Consider the following 16,598-nt stretch of genomic DNA (forward strand, 5'->3'; position numbering starts at 1 on the left):
GTTTTGTTGCCAAGACGATTAGTTTCTTCCTTTTTTCTAGGGTGTAGCTTGTCTCCTTATGTTGGACTTTACCACTTATTATCCTTTGTATGGCTGGGTTTGTAGAAAGATATTGTGTAAATTTGGTTTTGTCATGGAATATCTTGTTTTCTCCATCTATGTTAATTGAGAGTTTTGATGGATACACTAACCTGGGCTGGCATTTGTGTTCTCTTAGCGTCTGTATGATATCTGTTCAGGACTTCTGGCTTTCAAAGTCTCTTGTGAGAAGTCTGGTGTAATTCTGATAGGTCTTCCTTTATATGTTAATTGACCTTGTGCATTTGGTGTTTTGACTATTATGTAATGGGAGGAGTTTCTTTTCTGGTCCCATCTATTTGGAGTTCTGTAGGCTTCTTGTATGTTTATGGGCATCTCTTTCTGGAGGTTAGGGAAGTTTTCTTCTATGGTTTTGTTGAAGATATTTACTGGTCCTTTGAGCTGGGAGTCTTCACTCTCTTCTATACCTATTATCCTTAGGTTTGATCTTCTCATTGAGTCCTGGGTTTCCTATATGTTTTGGACCAGTAGCTTTTTCTGTTTTACATTATCTTTTACAGTTCTGTCGATAATTTCTATGGAGTCTTCTGCTCCTGAGATTCTCTCTTCCATCTCTTGTATTCTGTTGGTGATTCTTGTATCTACGGCTCCTTTTCTCTTCCTTTGGTTTTCTAGATCCATGGTTGTCTCCCTTTGTGCTTTCTGTATTGCTTCTATTTCCATTTTCAATTCCTTCACATTTTTGATTGTGTTTTCCTGTAATTCTTTCAGGGATTTTTGTGATTCCTCTTTGTAGGCTTCTACTTGTTTATTTATGTTTTCCTGCATTTCTCTGAGGGAGTTCTTTATGTCTTTCTTGAAGTCCTGCATCATCATGAACAAATGTGATTTAAAATCAAGATCTTGCTTTTCTGGTGTGTTTGGATATTCCGTGTTTGCTTTAATGGGAGAATTGTGCTCTGATGATGCCGTAGTCTTAGTTTCTGTTGCTTGGGTTCCTGTGCTTGCCTCTTGCTATCAGGTTGTCTCTGGTGTTACCTTGTTCTGCTATTTCTGACAGTGGCTAGACCATCCTGTCGGCCTGTGTGTCAAGAGTGCTGTTGTCCTGTTTTCCTGTTTTCTTTAAGCTAGATATGGGAACAGAGTGTTCTTCTTCCAGGTGTGTAATCTTTCCTGTCTATTGGTCTTCAACTATTCCTGAGGGCATGTGTCCTGTGTCCACCAGGCAGGTCACTTGGAGCAGGAATGTTGGTCTTACCTCTGGTCCCTGCCTGAAGTCGATTCTGGGGGTCTCCGTTTCTGCTCTCTCTGAGGGAGGCAACCAGCAGTGTCTGCCCTGCCTTTTCTTGTGCTCCTGTGCACAGGGGTCACAGATGGCATTAGGTGTTTTCCTCTAGAGTCAGAAATGTGGGTAGAGTGTAGTCTCTTCTGGCTTCCTAGGCATGTCTGCCTCTCTGAAGTTTTAGCTCTCCCTCCCATGGCATTTGGGTGCAGGGAGCTGTTGACTGGGTCCCTTCAGATCCCTATGGTGGGGACCTGCTGCTTGAGTGCCCCTATCTTCCTGTTCCAGAGGCCATATACAGTTTCCTCTTGTGCCAGGGATGTGGGAAAGGGTGGGCATTATTGGCAGTCTCTCCCAGTCTGCAGTCTCAGGAGTGCCCACCTGTCTGGGCAGTGAGCTCACTCTCCCATGGGGTTTGGGAACAGGGAGCTGTGGGCGGGGATCTGTGAGGTTCGGGTTACAGGTAAAAACTGGTAGTGTCCGGTCCCAGAGGAATTTTGTCTCTGTGTGTCCTGAGTTCACCAGGCAGGTCACTTGGAGCAGAAAAATTCGTGTTACTTCTGGTCCCAGGCCTGAAGTTGCTCATGGGAGACTGCGTTTCACCTCTCCATGAGGAGGGCCAGTCCAAAACAATTTAAGAATGAGAAGTGTATTTATATTTTTTAAAATACTTTATATTTTTGTTTTGTTTTAATTACTTTTTTAAAAAAAATGTAGGCATTGACCCATCCTCTTCTGCCCTTCCATATTCTACCTATCCTCTACCCTCTGTTTCAGAGAGGATGCCCCCCATCCCACCATGCCTCCCCATTCCCAGGAGCCTCTAGTCTCTCAAGAGTTACCTGCATCATCTCTCACTGATGCCAAACCAGGCAGTCCTCTGTAGTATATGTGTCCAGAGTCTCAGACCAGCTCCTGTATGATGCTTGGCTAATGGTTAATTTTCTGAGAGATCTCAAAGTTACAGTTGAGTTGAGACTGCTGGTCTTCCCTGGAGTGGTGGCCCTCCTCTTCAGCCTTTCCCTAGTTCAACCAGAGGGCTTTCTGATTTCAGTCCATTGGTTAGGAGTTTAATTACCTGTATCTGTCTCAGTCAGCTGCTTGTTGGACCTCTCTGAGAACAGCCATGCTAGGCTCCTGTCTATAAGCATACTATACATCAGTTAAGAGTGTCAGGCCTTAGAGCTTCCCTTGAGGTGGGTCCCAAGTTGGGGTGATCACTGGACTGCATTTCCCACAGTCTCTTCTACATTCTTGTCCCTGCAGTTCTTCTTTTAGAGAGGAACAATTCTGGGTCAGAGTTTTTGACTGTTTCCTTTCCCCACTGCTGGGTACTTCATCTAATGTCTCTCCCTTTGGGTCCTCAGATTCTCTCACCTTCCAAGTCTCTGGTACTTTCTGGAGGGTCCTACCACCTCCCACCCTACAAGGTTGCATATTTCTGATGGCCCTCAGGGCTTCTTTACTTCCCCCTCCCATACCTGATCATGTTCCCCACTTCTTCTTCCCCTTCACTCTCCCATTCTGTTCTTTTCCTCACTCTGCCTCTTGTGATTGTTTCTTTCTTCCTCTCAAGTGGGATTGAAGGATCTTCACATGGGCACTTTTACTTGTTAACCTTGAGTTCTACAGATTGTATCCCAAGTATTCTACACTTTGTTGGCTCATATTCACTTATTAATGGGTACATACCATGCATATCATTTGGGGTTGGAGATAACGCACTCAGGACATTTTCTGTTTCCAATCATTTGCCTATAATACACATGATGTCCTCATTCTTAATAGCTGAATAGTATTCCATTGTGTAAATGAACTACATTTTCTGAATCCATTTTTCTTACGTGGGACCTCTGGGTTGCTTTCAGCTTCTGGCTATCAGATAAGACTGCTATTAACATAGTGGAGCATCTACCCTTGTGGTATGGTAGAGCATCTTTTGGATATATGCACAAGAGAGGTATACCTGGATCTTTAGGTAGATTTATTTCCAATTTTTTGAGGAACAGCCAGATTAACTTCCAGAGTTGTTGTACCAGTTGTTGTACCATCCCTTCCCCTACCCACCCACTCCTGTCCCACCACCCTAACATTCCCCTACATATGCACATATGCAGCTGGAGCCATGTGTCCTGTCGCGCGCCCAATGTCCCACCAGCAAGAACGACGCGCGGCAACAGGATTCTTCTGCAAGCAAGCCTTTAGTGTGTTACAGCTCTTCTTAGTGTTACAGCTCTCTTGAACAGGGACCCCGAGCAGCAAAATCGCTCGACTTATATAGACAACAGTATGCTAATTATCTCTCAGGGATTGGTGGGGCATGGATCACCCCACTACTTGTCCTCCAGGGATTGGCGGAGAATGAATCACCTCATTAGCATATTAACGGTCAACTGACACCTGGTGCATAAACCGCACATGTGCAGTACCCCTGTTCACCACTAGAGGGAGCCCTAGCAAGGTGACAAGCCTGCACATGCGCAGTAAGTTGTGGACATCCAGACAAGGCTGGATGTCGGCGCCATCTTTGTTTCGCCGCGCCACTCTCTACAGTGTCCCTCTATTTGTTTTCTTTGATTGGAGGTTTAGTCCCTGGAAGCTCTGAGGAAGGGGTGGAGGTGGGGGTTAGTTGTTTTAAATTGTTGTTGTTCCTGTGGGGTTGTAAACCCCTTTATCTCCTTCAGTCCTTTCCCTAATTCCTCCATTGGGGTCCCCATGTTCAGTCTGATTGGTGGGTGCAAGCATCCACACCTGTATTAGTAAGGTTCTAGCAGAGCCTCTCAGGAGACATCCATATCAGGCTCCTCTCAACAAGCACTTCTTGGCATCAGCAAGAGTGTCTGGATTTAAGGCTGCATAGAGGATGGATCCCCAGATGGGGCAGTCTCTGAATGGCCTTTTGTTGAAACTCTGCCCCTTCTTTCTCCCTGCATTTCCTTTAGAGAGCAGCAGTTCTGGTTTAAAATTTTGAGAACAGGACTACTCAACTGGGGACAGTGCCCAACCTCTGAATATGGTCTCTACATGTTCTCTCTCCTCTGTGTTGGGTATTTCAGCTCATGTTATCTCTGTTGGAACCTGGGAACCTCTTGCTTTCCTGCCATCTCTGACTTACTGGTGGCTATGCCCAGACCCCAATCCCCCATTGCCACACACCCCTGTTCAATTTCCTGACCCTCTGCACATCTCCACCAAAACTAGATAAGGTGGATGAAGCTAAAATGTGCATGCTGCAAGGGACCGGATATAGATCTCTCCTGACAGACACATCTAGAGCATGTCAAATACAGAGGTGAATGCTAGCAGCAAACTGCTGAACTGAGAAAGACCTGCTTTAAGGGAATTAGAGGAAGGATTGAAAGAACTGAAGGGGCTTGCAACCCCATTTGAAAAACAATGCCAATTAACCAGAGCTTCCCACTACCAAAAGACTATACTTGGACTGACCGAGGGTTCCAACTGCATATGTAGCAGAGAATAGCCTTGTTGGGGCATTAGTGGAAGGGGAAGCCCTTGGTCCTGCCAAGGTTGGTCTGCCCCAGTGCAGGGGAATGTCAGGGGCGGGGGAGTAAGGGAGGGTGGATGGGGGGAAACACCCGTATTGGGGAGGAGAGGATGGGGGCTTATGGCCAGGAAACCGGGGAAGGGAATAACATTTGAAATGTAAATAAAGAAATATATCTAATAAAATTAAAATTTAAAAATAAAATGGAGTAAAGAGCTAAACAGGGATTCTCAACTGAGGTATCTCGCATGGCTGAGAAGCACTTAAAGAAATGTTCAACATTGTTAGCCATCAAGAAAATGCAAACCAGACATGACATTCCACCTTACACCAATCAGAATAGCTAAGATCAAAAACTCAGATGTTGGTGAGGATGTGGAGAAACAGGAATACTCCTTCATTGTTTGTGGATGCAAGCTGATACAGCCATTCTGGAAATCAGTCTGGCGCTTTCTCAGAAAAGTGGGCATAATACTACCTGAGGCCCAAGCAATACCACTCTTGGGCATAAACCCAAAGGATGCTCCAACATAAAACAAGGACATTTACTCTACTAAGTTCATAGTAGCCTTATTTATAACAGCCAGAAGCTGGAAATAACTCAGTTGTCCTTTGACAGAGGAATGGATATAGAAAATGTGGCACCACATTTTTTGCTTGTTTTTTTTTTTTTTTTTTTAGCTTCTTCAGTGCTTTATATATTTTGTATACTAGTCCTCGATGAGATGTGGGGTTAGTGAAGTATTTTTTTTTCCTAATCTGTGTGTTGCTATTGACTAGGCCCTTTGCTTTACAGAACCTTTTCAGTTTCATGAAATCCCATTTATTAATTCTTGATAATCCTGCCTGAGACATTAGAGTTTTCTTTAGGAAAATTCCCCCAGTATGAAAGGCTTATTTGACTAACAATTATGGACTTCGCCTGTCAACATGAAAATAGACAGAATGACAACAGAAATCTAAGGTAACTAATCAGGCTGTAGTCTGGAAGGAGGAAGACAGGATATCCTGTTTTCAAATTCCTCTCTTTTATTTAATACAAGGCTGCAGCAGTGAGATAGTGTCACACACATTCAAGGGAGTTTTCCTCTTTCAATCACAGTCCTCTGGAAACACCTTCAGGGACACATCCAGAAGTATGCTACCATAGTGACTCTACCACTATAATGTTGAAACTAAAAATCTTTAATTTAAAGTGTAAGGTTCCATTCATAGTTCTTAAATTTTAAATTTCTTCTCATAAGTTAAAACCACTTTTGCCCTTCTTTATCTCAAAATCTTTGATTGTTCCCACATGCTTCAACATTTCAAAATATAAAATTCCTCTGAAACTCAAAGAATTAATCTAATTAATTAATCTAATCTATTAACCATGAGCCATTGATTTCTTGTTTTTTTCTTACATTCTATTCTTTCTCTTTGTTGATGTGAATAGGCTGCAAGTGTTGATGTTTGTTTGTGTTTTGGACCTGCTTTTGAATCAGATCTTGTTATCTTATTTTCCTCCCTTGTGGATTGGGTATGTTTATTATTTGCCATTGTATATTTAAAGTGTTTAACTTGGTTTTGATGTTGTAGGACCTTTATAATCATTATTTGTATAGAAATACTGTGAACACTTATGTAAACTTGATGTTACAATGTAACTCCTATAGAAGAATTAAAAGGTGTGTATTGGTGTGTATTTTGAACTTTCTTGAAACATTTGTGAGTTAAATGTTCAGAAAGTATTATTCACTGTTATTATTTTAAAGACATAGAGCTTTCTAAGACTTACCACAGCTTCTTTAATGAAATCACCATTTTAATGTTTATTCATAAGGTCTTAATTAACTCTCAAGTACAATCCATCAAAACAAATTGGGATACATCTACAGAATATTGTGCAGGATATAACCTTCACATAAAATATACCTAACTGGATCAATAGTTAACAATAAACTCCTTAAATTTAATGCATTTCTCAAATTATTTGGCCAAAAATGTAATATGATTTGAGTAGTATTTAAAAAAAATTCTTCTACTACTGACAGTTCAGACATCTTTGACCATAAAGAATGGATTTTTTTAAAGAGAACATTGTTTATTCCCTTCATAACTTAATATTTACCAGACATTTTAGTCAAGGTAAAATAAGCAGATTAAGATTTTTATATAGTACCTGTGTATATTTCACAGTTCCAATATAACCATCTGTTCAGAAAAAAGAATAATCCCAAGAAGTTCTTGCCTTTATTGATGAAATGCTCAAATAGAGCATAAATCTACAGTGGGTCATCTACATTATTAATAAATTACAATTATTACAATGTATACCTAATACCTATTAACCTAAAAGTAGATCAGGCAACACTTTCAAAGTAAAAAAAATTGGTCCATAAGGAACACCTTTATAGAAGAAGGGGATGGAGAGGGGATAGGGGGCTTATGTCCGGGAAACTGGGAAAGGGAATAACATTTGAAATGTAAATACAAAATATCCAAAAAAAGATGTAACTGCAATGTAATTATTGCATATAAAATACTTTATGTAGACTTTTATAGATGTCCTGGTATATTATTTGCCTCAAAATGTATGATTGTCAAATAAACAATAGTGGAATTTGTCAGAAACTTTCAGCTCTGCCTAAAGTGCTTAGTTTGCTTCATATTCTATTGAGTGCTACTGTCAATTATTAACTATTGATAAGCTGCACTAGCAAAGGTAAAACTATTAGTTGAATGACTTTAAGTTAGATACAAATATAATATCAAAAAGTAAAATCAAGGAGCAGGATTTAACAAAAGAAAAGCAACCATGTAAAAATTGCCACACAGGCATCTCGAAATTCTTAACTCAGAAATGTTCCTGTCCAAAGGAAAGACAGGGGCAAAAATGGAACAGAGACTGAATAAAAGGCCATTCAGAGACGGTACCACCCAGGGATCCATCTCATCTGCAGATAACAAATCCCAACACTATTACTGATGCCAAAATGTGCTTGCTGACAGGAGCCTGGCATAGATGTCTCCTGAGAGGTTCTAGCAACACGTGATCCATACAGGTGCAGGTGCTTATCCCACCATTCAACTGAGTCCAGGGGCCCAATGAAAGAGATAGTGGAAGGACTGAAGGAGCTGGAGGGGATTGTTATCCCACATCCAGAACGATATCAACTAGCGGGACCACCCAGATCTCCCAGGGACTAAATCACTAACCAAAGGGTATACATGGAGTGAGCCATGGCTCCAGATACATATGTACCAGAAAATGGACTTATCTGACATCAGTGGGAGGGGGGTCCTTGGTCCTTGCTGCCCCAGCTTAGGGGGGTGCTAGAGAGATGATGTAGGAGTGGCTAAGTGGTTAAAGGAGCACCCACACTCGTAGAGGCAAAGGGGAGGGGGTATGAAAGGATGGATTGGGGGCTTTGTGGAGGGGTGACCCGGAAGGAGGATATCATTTGAAAATGTAAACAAATAAATGATTACCAAAAAAAAAACCTATTTCACTGAAAAGGAGTTAGATAAACTTGGGATCTGTTCTCAGAGGCTCCCGGCCCAAACATGGAAGCTATGTTATAAGCTGAAATAATGAGGTGAGGAAATTAAAAAAAAAAAAACACAAACATATGAGAACTATTTAGAATGATAATCATAGAATGTTGTGTTGATTTCAGACATTTAAGGACTAACCAATGTAGGCATATTTAATTATAAAATAAGTCTTAATTATAACTATTACGCTACAAGAAGCAAGGTAGCAATGGAAAAAAATCAGAGTTTTTAAATTCCCAAATCCTATTTTTAACACATATTATGAATACCACTTCTATAAAATAGAGACTATATAGTTTATAAAAGCCAAATGTAATTTCCTTCTTGTTTAAGTACTAGTAGCAATGTAACAGCACAGAATAACAGCCATCTTCAGGCAATCAATATTAGGTGATAAATATAGAGAGCAATTGCAACAAAACAAGGTATTAAGTGTTGAAATTAATTGCCAAAAGGAATTACTCAAATGCAGAAAAAATTAGAAATATTATGGAATTCCAATATCCAAAATGGATTACTGTAATATTAAATTATTTCATTTTTGAAACTTCAGAAAAAATGTCCAAATTATTAAGTTGAGAAAGAAAATGTTCCAGAATTGATACATTGTTTTGACATTACCTCATTGGAATGTATTTTATGGAAACAGTGATTTAAAGAATATATCAGGTAGAGTTACTTTTTTCTAAAATCTAAAATATAATATTTTCTAAGTATTGAAAATCTTATGTGAAGTATATGCTGCAACATTGCCCAGAAAACCAATTTCAACACTAACAATTTAAGGCAAGAGTATTTAAAATATTAGTTAACTATATTGTAAGATAGTGGCTTTCTGTATTACCAATTCAAGCTTCTGTAATTTAAAAATGTTGTGATGTCCATGTGCCTGCTCAGTAGAGCTTTCACTTTATTATAAGTTATAAAGATTTTTGGACTTTGGACTTAATTAATTGGCAGTCTGTTATAAGTATAAAGGTGTATATATTTAGGTTATATATTTATGGATTTTAACTAATTAAGTCCAGTACCAATATTAGCATGGAAAGCTTATTAATTACAATGCAAATAGAGAGATGTATTTTGCTCATCCTCCACACTCACTTACATATATTTCTATTGTATTTGAGGTTAAATATGCATTGACATTGGCAGGCAATTTTGGTTTTGCCTTTACTCTTTTCAAATGTATCACATCCTGATGAGTTTCCCTTCCCACCAAGTCTCCCAATAACTTGACACAGCTCCCTTCTCTTCCAGACTTTTAGAAAAGTGGAGGTCTTTTCAAGGATATCAGTGGAACCTGACATAACTAGATGCTATGAGAATAGGCACATATTCTCATATCAAGGTTAGATGAGGCAACTCAAAAGGAGGAAAAGTGTCCCAAGAGCAGACAATGGAATCAGGACAATCCTCACTCCAGTGTAAAATCATAACACATATGTAGGAACCTAGCTCAAACACAGTAAACCCAATGATTGTCACTTAATTCTCTACAAGCCTCCATTAGCTCTTCTTAGTTGATGTCTGTGGGTTTTGTATTATGGTGATCATAACCCATCTGGCTCCCCTATCCCATAGGTTCACCAAGTTCTGTCTTATGTTTGCCTTAGTTCCTGCATGAAGAGTCTCTGGTGATATTGGACTAGGCTCCAGGTTTTGAATATATTAGAATATCATTAGGAATCATTCCCCACTCCCTTTTTCTTAGCCAATCATGTTTGATACTAACCTGATTCCTAGGCTTGCCTGTCACTGATCCCTGGTCTTCTCAGACCTGGGTCCTCTTTTAGTAGCATGGGCCTCAAGTAGGAACATTCATTGTTTGCCACCTCCAACCCCCTCCACCATGTACTATGGCATAGTTACTTCAGTGCATCTTGGAGGTAGGAGAGACTATAGGTTGAAGGTTTTGTGGTTGGGTTAATATCCCTGTTCCACCACTGGACGTATTGCTTGGTTTCAGAAGATCGAGTCAGACACCATATCCCCTATTACTCTAAGTTTTTGCTAGGATCACTTTCATGGGTTCCAGGACATTTATATTTCACAAGGTTTCTTCATCACCCCTAAAATATTCTCCATTTTCAGTTGTCTCTCCCAGTATTCACTCCGTCTACTGCCCCAACCCTGTGCTTAATTCATTGTGAAATCTATTCTACTTTCCTTCTTCAGTTTGTTCCAAGAATTCCCATTGAACCCTCATTGTTACTTATCCTCTCTGTATCTGTAGATTGCAGTATGATTATCCTTTAGTTAATAACAAATACGCACTTATAAGGGAGGACATACCATGCTTGCTTTTCTGTGTCTGGGTTATATCACTAAGGATGGTATTTTTTTCTAGTTCTATCAATTTTCTTGCAAAGTCTCTGCTATGTTTTCAAAAAGCTGATTAGGTGATTTTACAAATGATGTTAAGTGTAACAAACTCAAGGAATGAAAATACTCAGAGCACAAATGAAATACAGACAAAATAGATCAAATTACTTTACAAAAACCTAGACATTCATTACTAATGAATTCTTAGAAATGTACATATAATTAATAACAAGGACCTTCCTAATCAATATTCTCTTAAACAAGTTATACTCTGATTTACCATAAACAAAGAAGACTGATGATACGAAAAAAACAGGCATGATGTAGATCATCAGAACTGTCCATTGATTATGGCTATAAAGGAAATACAAGAAACCTTAGAAAATAAATTAAGGATTTTTTTCATTCTGAAAGTCTCTTTTTTTATCTTTATTAATTGAGTATTTCTTATTTACATTTCGGTTGTTATTCCACGTCCCGGTTTCCGGGCCAACATCCCCCAGCCTCTCCCCCTCCCCTTCTATATGGGCTTCCCCTCCCCATCCTCACCCCATTATCACTCTCCCCCCAACAATCACGTTCACTGGGGGTTCAGTCTTGGCAGGACCAAGGGCTTCCCCTTCCACTTGTGCTCTCACTAGGCTATTCATTGCTACCTATGAGGTTGGAGCCCAGGGACAGTCCATGTATAGTCTTTGGGTAGTGGCTTAGTCCCTGATAGCTCTGGTTGGTTGGCATTTTGTTCATATGGGGTCTCAAGCCCCTTCAAGCTCTTGCATTCCTTTCTCTGATTCCTTTAACGGGGTTCCCGTTCTCAGTGGATTGCTGCTGGCATTCGCCTATGTATTTGCTGTATTCTGGGTGTGTCTCTCAGGAGAGATCTACATCCGGTTCCTGTCAGCCTGCACAGACTTAACAATTATCAGACATTTAAAAATCATATAAAAATTGGCATACCAGAACTAAAACACACACACAATTTATTGTAACAAAGAAACCTCTCTTTACAGCAAATGGACAATATTGTATAAATTACAGTTGGATATAATGCAGAGACATTGGGAATCACAGCATCCACAGGTATTAAACTACGATACAGTTACTCTGTCTATTGTTCAAGGAACATTATGGAAGGGGGGGAAAGATTGTCAGAGCTAAAAACCCAACAATTCTGTTGGGAAACAATCTTTACTAGAAATTTCTGAATTTGGCACAATGACAATATCAATGGACAAGGTTAACTGAAAGTGAGAAAATTTTCCAAGGCAAAATCTACAGGTAACTATTGACTAGTGAGGAAAGGAGAAGTAGCTACTCCCAAGTATGAGCCCCATTACTGGATGTCCAGTGTAAAGTAATCAACTCAGAAACCATTTACACAATACAGCAAAACCAGACTCAGCATATTGTACACACACACACACACACACACACACACACACACACACACACACAGGTGTGTGTGTGTGGAAAACATCAGTATTCAATGAAGAATAGGATATTATCTTGAGACAGTGCATGAGAAGAGTTTGACAGAGGGTAACTGTGATATAATTTTAATTGCATTAAAAATAAAAATATAAATCAACCTGTATTTACAAATGTTTCCTAGGCATGTAGCAGGTAGAAATGATGGAATAACATGGGTCAGCATAAAAAAGCATGGTGCAGGTGTTTGAAAATTGTTTAGTATCAGAAGGGCTCTGGCAGAGCCTCTCAGGGGACACCCATATCTGGCTCCTGTCAGCAAGCACTTCTTGGCATCAACAATAGTGGCTGGATTGATGGCTCCATATGGAATGGATGCCCAGGTGGGGCAGTCTCTGGATGACCTTTTCTTCAGTCCCTGCTCCACTCTTAATTCCTGTATTTCCTCCTGTGAGTATTTTGTTCTCCCTTCTTCTTTGAGCCTCCTCCTGCGGTCTGTAAATTTTTTCTTAGGTATTCCAAGCTTTTGGGCTAATATCCACTTATTAGTGAGTGCATACCATGCATGTTCTTTTGTGATTGGCTTACTTCACTCAGGATGATATTTTTTAGTTCTATCCATTTACCTAAGAATTTCATGTAGTCATTGTTTTTAATAACTGAGTAGTACTCCATTGTGTAGTATTTTCTCTATTACTTGAAGGGCATCAGTTCTTTCTAGTCTGGCTATTATAAATAAGGTTGCTATGAGGCTTTACCAGAGTCCTACTGATACAGATGAGCATGTTTGCAGCTAACCATTGGACTGAAGAAGGTTACCCAAATGGAGGAGTTAGAGAAATGACTGAGGAAGCTGAAGGGATTTGCAAGAACAACAATATCAACCAATCAGACCTTACCAGAGCTCCTAGGGACTAAACCACCAGCCAATGAGTACACATAGAGGGACCCATGTCTCCAGCCATGAATATAGCGAGGATGGCATTGTCCAGAATCAATAGGAGGAAAAATCCTTGGTCCTGTGAAGGCTCTTTTCCCCAATGTAGGGGAATGACAGGGCTTTGAGGTGAGTGAGTTGGTGGGAGTGGGAGCATCCTGAAAAGCAGGAGGAGGGACAAGAGGATATGGGACAGGGAGAAAGGCAATAATATTTGAAATACAAATACATAAAATATCCAAGAAAAATAAAATTTAGAAAGACATGAAATACCACGCAAATAAAGAAAAATGTTCTAAGGTTGATGAACAAGAGTCTTTTTTTTATAATTACGTAGTTAAATTCAGCTTCTTTGATAATTTCCCCTATTAATAGCATTATCAACAGCACAAAATCTTCTCTTTCACAATATTTTTGATCTTTGAGACATTTCTTATGTCATTTGCCTAAAAGAAAATATACACAACTTTATTTCCTTATTAATTTTCTCTTTTCATTGTAATTCTGACAAATTGGGTTCTACCAGAAAGTTAATGACCACTTTTTTTTTTCATATTTTCTGCTTCAGTGATTATCTGGCATTTTCTATTTAGCCAATGGAACACAAACTAAATAATCATACAATATAAGCTTTACATTTACATCTTCAGCATCAAAAAACATCTTGAAATTTTATTTAAAATTTTATTATTTACAGATCCAATTTGTCAATTTCTGTCCATATACTCCATCAATTTTTAAAATGGATCTATTAATTACTCAGTACTCACTAAAAAAGGATCTTCCTGCAGTGGCTGGGAATTTTTGTAAAATCCACAAATAACAATATTCAGCAAAAACTTTGGAGTTAATGTTTAACCCTTAAACATATGAGTATACCACAGATTCATCTATTAGAAAAAAAACATATCTTTTGTTTTATAATTTGCTACCACTTTAGGTTTGTCTTGTAGCATTTAAATTTTGATTGTACAAAATATAAAGGAACCTGGTTTAAAAAAAGGACACTGGTAGAATGTCCTTTATTAAACAGGAAAATCCCAGAAACATGTGTTCTTCTCTTTGAATGGACATGTATGAAAGTTTCATTTGCTTTTGCATGGTGTGTTTTATTAGTTTTATTACTAAGAGTATAGCAAAGACTACGTGCATCTGAGAAATGATCTTTTGATTTTTTTTGTAGGAAAATAGATAGTTGTATGTAAAAATAAACATCACATGCTTCCATATTTTAGTCCATTATACATCTGTCAATATTTCATATTGGCTGCCCTAAGCCACCTCTAATTGACATTAAGCTACTTGGGGAAAAAAGAAACCTTTAATTTGTATTTCAAGGCATGGAATTAGAGTGAGTCCAGACTTCCAGGTCCTCTAAATGTATGCATTTCAAGGTAAGTGAGATGATAACTTGTCTACAGAGATATTCTACAGTAATACAATGATGAGATTGAGGCTTATTTATATTAGGTGAGTGTTAGGATGAAAGCTTTAAGAAGTGGTAAAAGCAGATATCACAAAACTTAACTTCTCAAAGCACAACCTTCCTCCTTGTTTTAAAATGAACATCTTTTAGACTCCAATATTTCAACTTATGCTTCAAAAATATTGTTGTAAGTCTGATGCTATAAAGTTTTGGGTTATCCAAATTATTCACAATATTGAATATTTGCATTGAGCTACAAATTATTGAGCAGAATTATCTGTGTATCAATTGATCCATCCATTTATCTATCAATCCATATATCTGTTTACCAATCAATTGACCTATCTCAAAGATGTTAAAAATCTATTACATAATGTTTTATCAAAATTACATTGATTACTTATAATGTTTTGTATTTGATAATGCTATTTAAAATTTATTTTCTATTATTTCCAATCTAACTCAATCAGGTTTCCAAAACCTTATAATCAGAATGAGCAACAAGCCCCACGTTTTCAAACACCGTGATCAATTAATTGTTCCAATTCATGAAAGTTTTCAAAACATATTTGACAGCCCTATCTCCTTGAAATACTTTTTAGATGGACATCCTCTATCACAATATAAACATTCTGTGTCTGAAGTCATCAAAACATACTTTTCTTTCTTTTATAAAATGGTTTCTTACTTTTACACTGAATTGGAGGTCCTACATCAATGGCTGGCAAAGGCCAATTAGCTCTTCTCCATGTTCTAAGGTTGTTGTTGTAAAGAATAATTGCAAATATCCTTGGAGGATCTCTCAGGCAGGGAAATATTGGAAACTTGACCAGAAGAGATTCACTTTCTGTCACTCTTAGGACATGATATCTATAATATTCTAGATCAGAGGTCCTCAAATTTTATATTTTAAATATATATAAATATATATTTAAATAAATTTATATATATACACACACACACTCCACATTTTATTCCTCTCCGAGTCATCAGTTCTTCATCCTATTCCTCCTCTCTGTGCTCACCTCCCTTGTGTCTCCACAACTTTCAGGGGCCTCCAGTCCCTTGAGGATTAGGTACATCTTCTCTTGACTTAACTCAGACCCAGCAGTCTTCAGCTGTATACCTGTTAGAGGCCACTATCTGATCTCTTCACGATCTGAGAGATCTTGGACATCCAGATTAATTGAGACTGCTGATCCTCTCACAGGGTCACCCTCTTCAATTTCCTCCAGCTTTCCCTAATTCAACCAGAGGTGTTAACAGTTTCTGTCCATTGGTTGGGTTCACATACCTTCATCTGACTCTTTCACCTGTTTGTTGGGTTTTTTGGCAGTCAAAATAGGTCCCTTTTTCTGAGTGCCCCATATTCTCAGTAATGGTGTCAGGTCTTGGGGCCTCCCCTTGAACTGGATCCCACTTTGGGCCTGTCTCTTGACCTTCTTTTCCTCATGCTCTTCTCCATTTCCATCCCTGTATTTCTTTCAAACAGGAATAATTATGGGGTCGAGTTTGACTGTGGGATAGCAAGCACATTCCTCACTTGATGCCCTGTTTTTCTGCTGGAGGTGGGGCTCTCGGTCTTCTTAATGCTGTGACATCTTAATAACATTCCTCATGTTGTAGTGATCCTAAACCATAACATTATTACTGTTACTACTTTATAACTCTCATCTTGCTAATGTTATGAATTATAATGTGAATATTTTGGTAGCTAAAGATTTGCTAAGGGGACACAATTCACATAGTGAGAATCACTGATTAATCCAAATGTATAAGGTTGACTCCAGCTATATAATCAAACTCAGAACCAAATCTCAGGGTCTTTAAAATTCCTTGCAAACTGGGAAGGCGAAGGCAACACTAGCAACCCCATGTGGTACTCATGATGTGTGTGAATGGAGAACTTGGTTGGCTAACTTGTATCAGGGTTCTATCTCACAGAATCAAGCAATGATATAAATTTTAACAGATGATTTGTATTGAGTCTGCAATCTAGTTAACCTGATTCATCCCCCCTCCCTTTTAAAATTTTTACAGTCTAAATTTTAATCTCCTCCCAGTCTACCCTCCATCTCTTCCACATCCCATACCTCCTTCCTGCTCTCATGTATCCAAG

The sequence above is a fragment of the Rattus norvegicus genome, chromosome 14 (assembly GCF_036323735.1).
Source record: "Rattus norvegicus strain BN/NHsdMcwi chromosome 14, GRCr8, whole genome shotgun sequence".
NCBI classification, from domain to species: domain Eukaryota; kingdom Metazoa; phylum Chordata; class Mammalia; order Rodentia; family Muridae; genus Rattus; species Rattus norvegicus.